Genomic DNA, 13,462 nt, shown 5'->3' with positions numbered 1-13,462 from the left:
CATTTTCTCCATTATTGAGCCATTGTCAGCGGCGGCAAAGCTTCCCCTTTAAAGTGGTTTTTGGTTTTTGTCGATCCGACTTTCCGTTTTCGAGATATCGTAAGTTATGTAAAAGGGTATTTTTCTTAATTTGACTATCTCTGTCTCCGTCTGACGCGTCGCGTTGTACCTCCTTGTCTACTCCGCGTACGTGACTCTCGTGACCTAGTTCCGGGGCGTAGTATTTCCAAGAATTTACTACGCACTGTTTACTATTTTCGCGCGCGCGAGTTCATTGATCTCAATGAACGAAAGCAAACGCTTCGGACGCTCGTATCTCCGTAACTAGCCATCGCATCGACTTGAAACTAAAATCGCTGTATCTCCGAAACTAATAAAGCTATCGACTCTCACAAACGCTCATTTTAAAGGGTATTTCATCCTCTATCCAATGACCATATCAACTATTATTATTTATGTTGTCTTCTATGTTTATTTTAACATTTACCTTGACTCTACATATCTAGGAAGGTTTCTTCAACTCCTATTGATCAAAACTGGATTATAAATTCTTATTTAATTAAAAATGAATTTAAATTTGCCTTGTAAAAGAGAAAAATAAATACTGGTCACTTGACCAGTCATGGTAGGAATAGATCCACATGAAGCGTCGGTTGGTTTAGTTTTAAATACTGTACTATTGAGACATTCGATATCACGCAACAGAACGGCAAGTAGAATTAGCGTTTGGAAATTTCGAAGCGACTGCAAAGTAGTCGGAGTCGGTCATCAATCATTGTCAGAACCGGCGCGCAGCTACGCTTCGAGCTGACATTTTTTTACGCGATTTCTCCGTCTGTGATCGCCTCGGGCTTTTCGAAAGTATTTCAAATCTACCGGGAATCACATTTTTTTGCAAGATTATTGATTCTTTAACCTCGAAAATAATTGGGCGCAAAAAATAAAACTAAGATTGATCGAAGAACGATGTAACCTATCGATAAAACTTTTATCCGGAGCATCCAATCAATTGCACGATTGATAGAGTGGACGTGAGTACTCGATCGTTTATAACTATTGAAAAAAAATGGATCGTTTTTTAACTCTACTCGTCGGTTAATATTACCAACAGTTGCCGATTCATTGGAACTATACATGTTTATGTAAATCGTAATTCTCTCGGTGGTTCAGAATTTGACAAACGATACCGGTTTGTATCAATATACATAGATCGATAAAGAAACACGATATTGCAAAAGAATTCATATTGTTCGGTTAGCAGTATGTCAGTATAATGTGAGTTTCTACTGTATTCGATAACGATTGCTATGAAATCGTTTCTGCTCCCGTCGATAGACGGATAATCTCGCACGATAAACACGATCCTTGCTTGCATTTCGCAATACATAAATCAATGGTTTGCGTGGAAACTCTCGTTGCGCGCAAACGATATTTGCAGTAGCCTTCATCGCGCGCGATACCGATCAGTAATCAGAAGTAATGGCATGGGACTCTTTTCAGTTTGCTCGTTTCTGGCCCGCCGTGCGCGTGATTGAATTTATAATAGCCTTTGATTCGTCGAACCGTCCGCGGAGACCATTCCCCGCTTTCGAGAGTAAGTCGTTAAATTTCCAACCTGTATCGTGTGTTATGTCTCGCGTTGGAATTTTTAATGCATCGCGTGGCTGCGCGATTACGATCATAACCGATCGTGTGATTTCAAAAAATTAATTATTGTAATTACGTTAAGACACAGAGCTTGAAATTGGTTTTCGTTAAAATGTGTTAATCGGATTCCTCGTTGAGAATTTCTGAGAAATACGAAACGAATTACTTGTTCAATAAAGATATGTCATCTAGCAAGGTCTTTGAATCTATCTTTATTTTCATGTAAATAATTGCACTCTGTAATCGGTTATTGTAATAGATATTTATATGTTTCCTTGATTTACACGTGCAAGTCACTTTTTAAATTTGAACCGAAATCGAAGGATTTAATAGATTCGAAATGATTTGAATTTTCAGAAACTAGACGAACGTTGCCATTCAGAAAATTGCAATGAAAACAGAGCTACGTTAAAACAGTTGAAACCGTAAGTCTTGTCGTAAGTAATTTTACGGACAATTCGAGAGGATAAAATTCTTATTGAAAGAACACGCGATGGTTGTTCGTAACGTTCGAATGTATTCTTAAATGGAAACCGCACCTCAATATGACGTACTCTTTTACGAACATCTATACAATACCAGGTAGATACCAGTAATAACCATAATACTACATAATTTTGCAATGAAAAAGACGTTCATTACAATTCGAGTTGAGTTTCAGCTTGACCGGTTGTCAATTTGGAGCTACGTTAATGTGAAATTAAGTACACAGCATTTAGGAAATAATACCTTACCCATTGTTGCTCGTAAAGAACGACTAAATATTTTCAAATTAGTATCTTCAGGTTTCTCAATTTTTTCACCGACTTTTTCTTATATTCATAATTCGACACACTGTCTACGGAGTTCGACGATTCGATCTAGAATTAAAGTAGCATGGTTTTCGGTTAATTCGAGTCGATCGTAATTCCCCATTCAGCCGGCAAGGCTGTACCGGTTAAAGAGCGACGTTAACGAAAATTTAACGGCGAGTTAACGACGCGACACGCTGAGCCAGTAACCCATAAATGCGTACGTTGGGGGTTGAACGGGCCGGTTGGAGAGAAAGAGGAAGGAAGAGTAGCACGGGGGAAACGAAACGAGAGGAGAGCCGAGGGGGGGAAATCCGTGAGCGCCACCCTTTCGTATGCAAATTCTGAAACACCTGGAGGCAAAGGTCGCATGCAAATCAGCCCTGTAGCCATCTGATCAGGCCCGACCATAGCGGCTCCCGGTGCAAACACATGTTTTTTACAACCTCCGAAAATCGCATCGGTTCGCGTACATTACCTCTCTCTCCCCGCCCTACCGTCGCGTTTTATCGCCGCGAGATTTCGACTGCAGGAAAACACACACACACGGAATATCTTTTCCGCGAGATTCGCGCCGGTGCACGCGTTTTGTTTGCCCGATCAGCGGAACGATTTTCGCGGTAAACATCGATTGGTTGCATCAACGAACGACTGGTCGGGGGAGGGAAAAAAGCTGCGAGCAACGCGCGCCCGGTTTATCAAATCTCTCCCCTCGCTCGAGTCCCATTAATTCGCGTCCTGCGGGGGGAAAAAAACAATTCCTGACCCACGGTTCTCGTATCGAGCATCGAGACGATTAACCCTTTGCGCTACAACGGTATAAAAAATGTATTTGCACGCCTACACGCCTTCGGATATCTTCACTAACTTTTCGTAGCGTCGTCGATGTCGACGCCAATGTGGTTTGGAACGTTTGGCTTTCTACAGACAGTATATGGTGTAACATCGAAACAGTAGAATTTGTATTTCTACAAGCTATGCAAGAATCGTGATAAATTACAAAATATAATTCGAAATGCAAAAATTGTCACGAATATATTTATTAATTTCATCATAGATACATTCATTATAGCCTACGAACGATTTCATATGCTTTTTTGGAGGAATTTTCAGTATTCGATAGGACTAGGTTCAAGCTTTACGTATGCTAACATATAGTAACGATATAATTGAACAAAATTTAAATTATAAGCATCTGTAAAATTTTGTGCAGGCTTCAGATCAAACTCTATTAGCGATTGAATCATTAATTGAAAGTAAAGAGACTCTAGCTTGAGCCATAACCTCGTTAAAATTCTTTTTAAAGTGACATAATACGTTCTGTCGAGCTTGGGGTTCTTCGAGCTATAGAAGAAGCGAACTAATAGTCGTGAGAGCGTGATGCACATCGGTCCGTAGTATACTGATCGCAGCCCGGAGACTTCAGAAGTGAGAAACCGATAATTTTGTGGTTTTAGTCCGCGAGGGGATCGTGAATTCAAGGTGAGAATTAATAGTGGGTAATTTTCCGTGATCGATGATAAGAGCTTCAATCCGCGTTATAATTGATTACTAATCGATCAGCGCGAACGTGGAATCATGTATTTAGCATGATGTATTCGAGGCTCGTTCGGTCGCGCGCGCGTGCAAGCGAGTCGTGCTCGATTACGCTCTACGCAAAACTAAAACGACGGTCTGTTTATTATTCATGCGGCGATATCTTCTATTTTTTTTCTCCTCGTCCCGTCGCATGGTCCGTAGAACTCGTCCGGCTACTCGAAATTCATCGACCACTGCTTAAAGACGCTAGCTTTTTAAACCGCGAATCGCGCACGACAAATCGATCCGTGACTAATTACAGGTGATTAATTCCTGGCTACTGAGTAAAATAAATTTTGAAATTGCGAAACACGTCGAGATTCAAACAGAGCAATTGTTCACTGAGAGTTCAACGCAGGAAAGTAAAGAAATCAACTACTTCCTTCGTGTGATTTAACTAAAATATCAAATTTCAAAATTCTATCGTATTTTGCTGGAAAACCTTAATGCTTGCGCTCCTGTTTAAGGTAGACTGCACTCGATACACTCGCTGTCACTGGACAATTTATTTGATGATATCTTATCTGGAGGAATATATTTTATGCTGTCCGTTCTTTCCATAGTACGTGAATAAGTGACGGTACTTAGTACGAGTGTTTCTGCTAATACTTTGGGTCGATAAATTCAGTTTTCAAACAAACAACGCGCATTAATATTCTTGGAGTATCTTCTTGTTTTAATAAATTACGGTAAAATCCTTTATCGGTAGTTTTTTGGCGGTAAATATGTTAAAATATCAAATGTCTGAATTTATTTTAATGAAACTTGTATTTATGTTTCACAATTTTCATTCGAAGATCTGATTAGATTTTGGTGGAAAATAATTACAAATCTTAGAAAGAATTAAATTTGATATGAATAAAATTTTCTAACAAAAATAAGGATAAACGAAATCTCAATTAATTCTCGTGTTCTTAGCAATTAATAATTCGAGAACAAATTCTTGAGCGCAGTATCGTTATTCTTAAATTTTGTCTGGTTTCTGCTCGTCGAGGGACCGCCTAAAATATTCATCACCGGTAGTTAAGCAGTATGTAGATTCCCCAAGCACGAAGGGGTTAAATTTAAGACGAAGAGCAAAATGTTTCGCTGTATTCCGGATGACGTTCAAATTAATGACACGTGAGGGACAAGAAACGACGCACAGAGTGCTATACATACGCACTGGGTGGTCCCGCAAAAAGGAATCTATCCAATTACCCCCTTTTAATTGCCCGTTTCGCGGACATTCCACGGTCGCTGTGAGGCGCGTTCATTTCATATGCAGGCATTTCGAATGCAAGTACGTCTGGCGGACATATTAATTCTTGGCGTCTTTCCACCACCTACGGGGCGCACCCTGGACGTTTTTTGCCCCGGGTCCAGGGCAGTGTAGCCGAGAAAATAAAAAGAGGACGGGTGCTGCCTCGACGTACGGAGGAACCGTCCCCGCGCCGCGCTTTCTAATTATTCTCTTCGTTAACGACCTCGGCTCCTTAATTGGCCAACGTGACGATACAAATCGTAGTTTCTTCCATACATATGTATGCGCGATGTAAATCCAAGTAAACGCCGCGATATGAACGAAACGTTCGGGATAGAGACATCACCGAGGAGTTGAAATACGCTCGCAAAAACTGGTTAATTATGCGCGAAACGTCGTCGATTCTCTCTGCCAGCGAAGGTAAAAGAACGTCCGTGGCGCAACCCTTTCACGATCCCCAAGGGTTGCGTTTCTATCGTTGCCTCTAAATCTACCCCTATGCGTGGAACGTTCACTGGGTACATTCTAACATTCTCAGTCTCGAGGAATCTGTGTGCAAGAATATTTGAAAAATAAATTTAAAACTCACTGATATGACTTTCAGTTAAGCCTTTCGAAATTTTTCTGCAAGGAAATACCATGTTTGTGAAAGTTTAGTCCAATTGCAAGATCGATTCATCTACCGTAATTGGAACGAAGAATTCTGAAAAGGTGACGTTCCGGAAACTTTTAATCGGTGCTTTAAAATATCTTTATCGGAAGTATTTAGCCGTGGCTCGTCACTGACTCGAAATCCACGCCGTTTTGCAAATTACAATCGTTTCGTGAACTACGCGGCGACCGCGTTTTCCCTCTCGCGTCGCAAAGCGTGCAACGAACTTCTCCTTTTTACCTTGCAAGAAGCCACGAGGGGCAGACTGATAGACACGAATTAGCTTGAAACGCTGTTCAAAGTTCGGCAAGTTAGGCCCTTCTTGGCAATTATTGATCTGATAATAGTCGCTGGGCAACCAGTGCACACGACCCGGCTATTTAGGTTCGTTACGTGCACGAAATGCACTTTCGAGTTTCCCACGGCTCCAAACTTTTTCGTCCGAGCGCGCTCGTTGTCAGGCTAAATAATTAAAACGTCCGTCTGGTTACGTCGCGACGATGCGTACATACGTAGTCGGCGCTACAAGAAAACCCGGAGATATGCCTCCTCAAAATATATCTAATTCATGTTTATTAAAAATGAAATCTGAAAAAAAAACAATCTTTGTAAGACTAGTTTCGTTTTCCATTGAGCGAGTTAGATCGTGGCTAATATTAATTCTAGCGACTGTTGTATTCTTTCTGAACGTCAGATATGTTTTCTTCGCACATATAGACTATATTCTATAAAAAAAAAATATATAAAAATGTTCTTCTTATCTAGAAAATGAGATATGACTGAGTCAGATTAGGGGGTAAGTGCTGAAATTTTTCGACGAAAAAAAAAATGTTTTAATTAATTCTGAAAAAATTATTTTCGGTTGCAGGAGTCAATTACAATCATTTTTGGTGAATAGACATACCCTCGAAATCCTAACCATTTTCCAGAAAAAATTCCTTACGGAAAATATACTGTGTGGCTGGAAATATTTCTATAACTTTTTAACGAAGCCACAATTAACAAATTACTATCCTTGATTTTTATCTTATTTTCGCCTCTAGAATCTCCCATTAAAATTTTTCCCGATGGTAGCCGAACTCTCTGTATATAAAAATATTCTTATCTAGAAAATAATTTTTCCATCCCCAAAGTTCAACTTTGAAACACATTCTTCAACCATGATTTTAACCCTGTACAAGTGTCTTGTCGATCAAATTACTCAAACCAGCCCTGTATTCGATTGAAATTTTAATATAATGATTTCCTATTACGAGGAGAAAGGAAGCAGAAATTAATTCTTGTCGTCCAAAGAGTCCAACGCGGAGGAAAAATCGCGGCTCGTAAATCGGCACCGAAGCAGGCGCGATTATTCGTTCGGTCAATAAATCAGTTTTTTCGCCGATGACACTTTTGCACGGGCCTGCGTGAAACGTCCCGTAATATTATCATTCCTCCTCGTTTCCCTCGCGCCGTTCGCGTTTATTCCGCCCGGCGGCGTTTATCGTCGTTGCGTGCGCCGTGCCACATGACGTTCAGGAATTTTTTAATGGTGTCCCATCGCGCGGAGGTTCGTTAAATTTCACGGAGAAATATGGCCCGTGCTTACGTGCGGTCCCGCGTGCCCGCGAGGACTGGTCCAAACCTTAAATTTTTCCTAATAAGGACACGCTATCGGTGCCCATTATCGTCCACCGTTCGCCATTGTCCCGTTAGGACGCCATAATCGGGACCAGGCCCGGATAACGAGCAATTAATTATCGCTCGCGAGAAAATTATTCAATTTTCTGAGTCTAAACTCACACGATGCATCCTGTATAGTTAGGTATAGTTATCGTCGAAGCAACCTATCACTTTCAAAGTAATTTATTCCGCCACGGTACAGGGACTAACGATTTTACGGAACGATTTATGCCCATACGTTTAATCCTAGACGAGAAGACTGATTTTCTAACGGTGGAACGAAAGATAAAGCGTGGAAAGCGATGACAGGAAGAAAGACAATACCGAAAACACAGAAGTTATATATAGGTTTTCTCGATTGTAACGGTACAGGCTCGAAATAAGCACTCGGAAATGTTGGATTAACGCGTTTTCCACGATCGCGCGTCCAACCGTTTCAGCGTTCAAGGGGAATTATTCGGCGAGCGTAAATCATGGGATTGAGTCGCCTGGGCCGGCTCATCGAGTCATTGGCCCCGGTTTTACGACCACAATGTTGAACGTAAATTGTCCTCTTTATCGTAGCACGGTTCTCTTTGAGCGACGCGTCCGCTGGCCTTTCGAAATCGTCGTCCCTCGAAGATGAACCTGCTGCTGTGAGTTCCTTGACCTTATCCACGAACACTATCGGCGGTTAAGCGTTTCGAAGTATTCGTCTAATAAAAAATCGAAATCGGTGGATATTAGAAACCATCGCGTTAATAGCAAACTCTCGTTGCTCCCCGAAGCCAGAGAAATTTCTTCGAAGAATAATTTCGCGATCGTCGGACGTCTTTCCTCGACCGCAAACAACCAGTTAACGATCCCAACGATTCACAGGCGATCGAGAAGAGATTTTGAGCATGAAACCATACGCTGCGCTTTTTTTAATTAGCACTTCTTCAATTAGCGGTGAAAATCGTTTCGCTTAGGAATTCAAATTGGATCTGTCTCGACGGGCGGGGGGACGTCGACGTCGATGAAAATACACCGCGGTCGTGTTCCCTTCTCCTTTCTTCAGCTTCGGGTTCGTTCTTTCCATTTTTAAACCCGACGCCGTGCACGCGAGAGAAGCCAAACGGTTCTAGGCAGCTCGGCACGACGACGGCTCGTGTGAGCGACCAACCAACGTCCGTAATTAATGATAATTGTTCAACTAGCTTGATGGCTTTAATTAAAGGCAGTTCTGCAATTCCGCGCGGCGAGCGAGCGCTACTATTTTTCTGGCCTTTTTTTTCAATTTTTTTTCAGTTTTTACCCCTCACGCACGCCAGTCCTTTTCTCTGTGATCGTTAAAACGATTTCGTTGCACTTTCCAAAGCCGAGTAAACAAAAATTTTGACCGTATTTGACGTTACGCGACTGCCAGATATGTGATGAGTTCTCGCGAAATATTGCACTCTAGTGTAATATTTTTGTATATAAAAAGTGTACTTTAACATTTTTCGTTATACAAAAATAGAATTTTACGCCATTCAATTGTTCTCTGTACTTTCCATACATTTTTATTATACATTCGTCATGAAACTTTTCAGAAACGTTTAAACGTGCTACGAATCAATTCATATTAAAGTTTACTTTATTAATTGCATCGTTCGTTCATTCGTTCCAAATACTGTGGCGCGACGCTTTTGTACCACGAGTAATATAAATCGAATAATAAAATAATATTAATTAGACACTGATTGAATTTGTTCGCTGATTATAAAATCGTAAAGTCTGACGTTGCAAAATTGGATCCAAAAAAACCCGGTTTTCGACGTGCATGGGTTAAATATTTCAACGATAACTGGTCGAGATTTGTCGAATCGCAAATAAAAGACGGTCTATTATTGCCGTGGTGTCAGCATAATGAATCAGGGATCGCTGGAATTCTACGGCTCGACGTGTAATTATCCACGGAGCGCGAGAATTGCCCCGTTAACGATTTCTTCGGAAACCCTCGTTACGCAGGAACGTCTCGTTACTCGACCGCCCTATTATTCAGAGACGCCTTCTCTTACCGGTACTTTTTTTTATTCCTCGTCTATAGTCAGGAGGTGGTAAACTAATTCTGAAAAGAGACGTGTAATAATAATTTCGGAACACACGAGCCAAAAGCAATATCGAGGATGCTGTGTAAATACAGTTGTGGACAAAATTAAATTAATGAAGGGTAGAAACGATTATCCAAGTTTAATCGAAATGTACACTCAATTTTTATTTATTGTATATCCTCATGATTTATACATTGCTCGATTGATAATTTAAATTATTGTTAATTTATGTGCAATTACTTAGATAATGTAACACAGTATATTTTCTTAAATTCTTTTTTAAATCTCAGTGTATTTTCTATTAGAATACTGTATAATAACGTATGTAAAGTATACATTTCATATATTTCTTTAGAATTAAATTGGTGTAGTACATGCAAGGGTTTATAGCAACGTAACATAGTTAAACAACTTGAACGAGGAAGGTGTGCAACAAATTTAGCAAAAAACGAAACAGAAATATATGTGAAAAATCATGGGAATTTAATGAAAAATTTAAAAAAAAAGAAAAAGCAAATTTTAATGTGACGTGGAGCAATGGGAGCAAATCTGAATCACGCTGAGTAAAGATGAAACGATAAACGTGAAGGAAAGCTAACGAAGCATACAAAAAACAATTCATTACCCTAACTGTAAAGTTCGCTAGATGATCTTTAGTAGCGTAGAGTGTGTAGAGTGAAAAAGGATTAGCACTTTATACCGATAGAGGGAATAATGAGTGCTGAGAAGTACGTCCATATAATAAATGAAAATTTAGTAGAGGCGATATTATAGCCGAGTATTAACAAGTCATTTATCTTGTAACAAGATAATCCATAACAGTTAATTAAAGAACGTAAGAAAGCTTGATGAAGATACTAATATAAAACTATTCTACATTTGAATCCAATTAAGAATGCTGACGTTCCATTGGAAAGGTAACGTAAAAAGACATAACTTTTTAAGAGCTTGTACATTTAAGGACAATGATTGCATTGAGAGAGTAATAAACAATATACAACGATGTTTGGAAGCAGTAATTTTAGCAAAGGATAGTCTACTTAATTTTGCCTCTTCTCATTCGCCTTTATTGAATGCAATTTACTTGCATAGTAATATTAACATTAATTTTAGTTATCGAATATTCTGTGTATCATAAGGATATATAATAAACATTGCAATTCCCTGTTCACTCAATTTTATACCATACATTTTCTAAGTACTTATAAATTTTATATCAAGAACATTACATTACTTATAACGCGCAATGCAGTAAATATAATGCATTTATTAAAGTTAACCTTTTATATTCAATGAATGCAAAATTCAATTAATTAAGAATTAATAAAGGCAAATTGATGTTGAATTACAGTAAGTACTTTTCCCAATTTTTCTTTCCATAAATATGCACATATAATTCGATTTAATTTCAATTATCTTATGATCCTACAAAAAGTGCATCGTGTACATGCAACTCCTAACGCGTGGAAAGAAATAAACTGAATTAGCTGTGTTAAATATGAAAACCATGCACGTCTAATGTCGAATCGTTTTCTCATCGCTATGTTCGAACTTGACACGACCAGCTGTTCGAAGACTAATTTTGAAACACAGAGGTTCAACAAATATATGCCAACGTACACAGGGTATTCGGGTTTTCCGAGTTTATCGAAGTAGAGGGTCGACCGTTCGGCGCGACTACCTGAGTTGCCAAACACCGAGGTACATATTTGTCGGTCTGTCCTAACCGCGATTTTAAAACTTCCAACACACTGACTGTCATGCGTATATAGACGAGATACTCATTGTATGGATAAAAAGTTTATTTTCAACGTGAGACGTTAAAGAAAATAAATGATTTAATAGGATTCACGAATTTTTATGATGCTATAGAAATAAGAACCGTGATCAGTATGTGCATTATGCAGTTTCCAGTTGGACGAATGTAATATTTTGGCAGTGCAGAACGTTTCTACTGGTATTTTGAAAAACGCAATCGATAGTAAAAAAAAACAGACTATGGAAAAGTTTATTATAAATTACCTAAGTCTTCAACCATAGAAAGTGATATAGAATTTTAAATATTAAAGACAAACTGTGCTACACGAATTAATTCACGCTATTCAATTTAGAAGTAAATTGCAAATTTCATCTTGTCGATCAACGTAAAAATATTATTCACTGCTACAGATACACTCGAAGATTAAATTCATATTCATATTCTGATTAAGCAATTAAGTATTATGATTGCTCAATGCTCTATTTAAAATTGTAAAGTAAACATGAAATGAAATTTGAAATATATTTCTATTAAATCCAAGTGGATTAAACAAAATTATTAAAATTAAAATAAAATGGAAAGAATACATTCGATTTAAGGTCACATTATTAATTGAAAATTCTCCTCAAATTCATTCAATTAAATACTCAGCCTATATTTATATCTTTTATACCATCTTTATTATAATCTTGCATACTACTCTGAACCATTTTTTAAAAGCTCTCTGATCGAAACTTCCATTCTCTCTAAGGGATGTAAAAAAACTAAAGGCCTAAGAATCTTGCGATTTGACTGTTCTTTTCTCTAAAATTTCTGTTCGACGATAAAAATAATTTTCTTTTGTGATATAGATGATTACGTGAAAGTAGAATAACTACTGGTAGCTGTCATTCGTGGCCCTCCCTTAAAGAAAGACGCGGCCAAGTAACCAGGGCGGCTATTCGAGCCGGTGGTCTCGACGTCCCTCGAAACAGCTCGTACGCGGAGCGAAGTCGAAGTCTAACTTGTAAGTCAAAGTTATCATCTGCCTTTTTTACCGTGACCCCCCGGCCCGCCCCGCGTGCCCGCAGTTCCTCGGATTCCTCCATCGAGAACCCTTTTGCGCGCACAAGAGAAGAACGCCGCTCGGCCCTGCCATGTGTTTCGAATGAATTTACATGACGTCCCAGCGTGTAGCTATGTCACTTTTTGCGCGTGTGCGTGCGTACGTGCGTGTACGGACGGCCAGCATGTGGGCAGAGATTCCCTGCAGCGGCAGATGTTGGGCCATCTTCCCGTGTGCCCCTTCGAGATACGAAACTCGCCATGATTATACCCTATCTGCCCACCGAGGGCAGGGCCGTGTCTATCGTCTTGTTGGATTCTTCGGCGCCTCGGATCTACTCGATGACGTAACCGACCCACTCCACCACAACTTCAGCGCGAAAATCTCTTCTCTCGCTGGATCATTCTTTTCTTGTTAAACTCTTCCCTTTTTATGCAGACCGCTAATACACTTTCGCGGCGAACAACTGAAATCGACCGAATTACCCACTCGCGATCAGTGTTTCAAGGCTCGCGCGAAGCAAACTTCTGTACTCTCTAACAAACGGAATAGGTTTGGAACTGATTTAGATTTTTCTATGATTTGATTCTCATTGGGATAGAACGAACTGTCATGAGGATTTTGAAGTAAATGTTTCTTTCTAGTTTTATAGTTCCATCTGTAAACCTGCCTCAACAATTTTCCTACGATAAACCAACGCAAGAAAAACAACATTAAAAATTTTGCTAAGGAGAAAACATATTAAGATAATACGCAAAAATAAAAGAACCTTGAATACTTGGAGCAATATACATAATGATGTATTATACATAGGTTTGGTTACGTAACATTTGTTTTCTATATATTTAACATACGCATTTTTGCATAAAATTTTTTCATATTTATTATAGTTAATATTGCTCTTCTTGCGTTAGTTTCTTTAGATTCCATTTATTGTACTCAATCTCACTCCAAAACAAATTGGTACAAACCCCAAAACTGAAACGTTTGACAAGAATATAGTTAAACTATGTTTGTATAACTATTATGTC

At 39.1% G+C, this 13,462-nt stretch overlaps 1 long non-coding RNA gene across 3 annotated transcripts in view; it reads right to left on the bottom strand.

Moving 5' to 3' along the window:
• The window catches only part of LOC143342685 (uncharacterized), a 118,238-nt gene that overhangs the window by 90,158 nt on the left and 14,618 nt on the right, over nt 1–13,462 (bottom strand). The window contains exon 3 of one of the 3 annotated variants that reach the window (XR_013079851.1): nt 12,017–12,897. The exons of the other annotated variants lie outside the window; for them this stretch is intronic. This is a non-coding gene — a long non-coding RNA (uncharacterized LOC143342685). Of the gene's footprint in view, nt 1–12,016; nt 12,898–13,462 lie in introns of those variants that run through there. 3 annotated transcript variants of the gene reach the window in all.

The sequence above is a fragment of the Colletes latitarsis genome, chromosome 6, assembly GCF_051014445.1.
Source record: "Colletes latitarsis isolate SP2378_abdomen chromosome 6, iyColLati1, whole genome shotgun sequence".
NCBI classification, from domain to species: Eukaryota; Metazoa; Arthropoda; class Insecta; order Hymenoptera; family Colletidae; genus Colletes; species Colletes latitarsis.
Note: the sequence above shows the minus strand (reverse complement) of the source record. Positions and strands in the feature narration are given on the sequence as shown.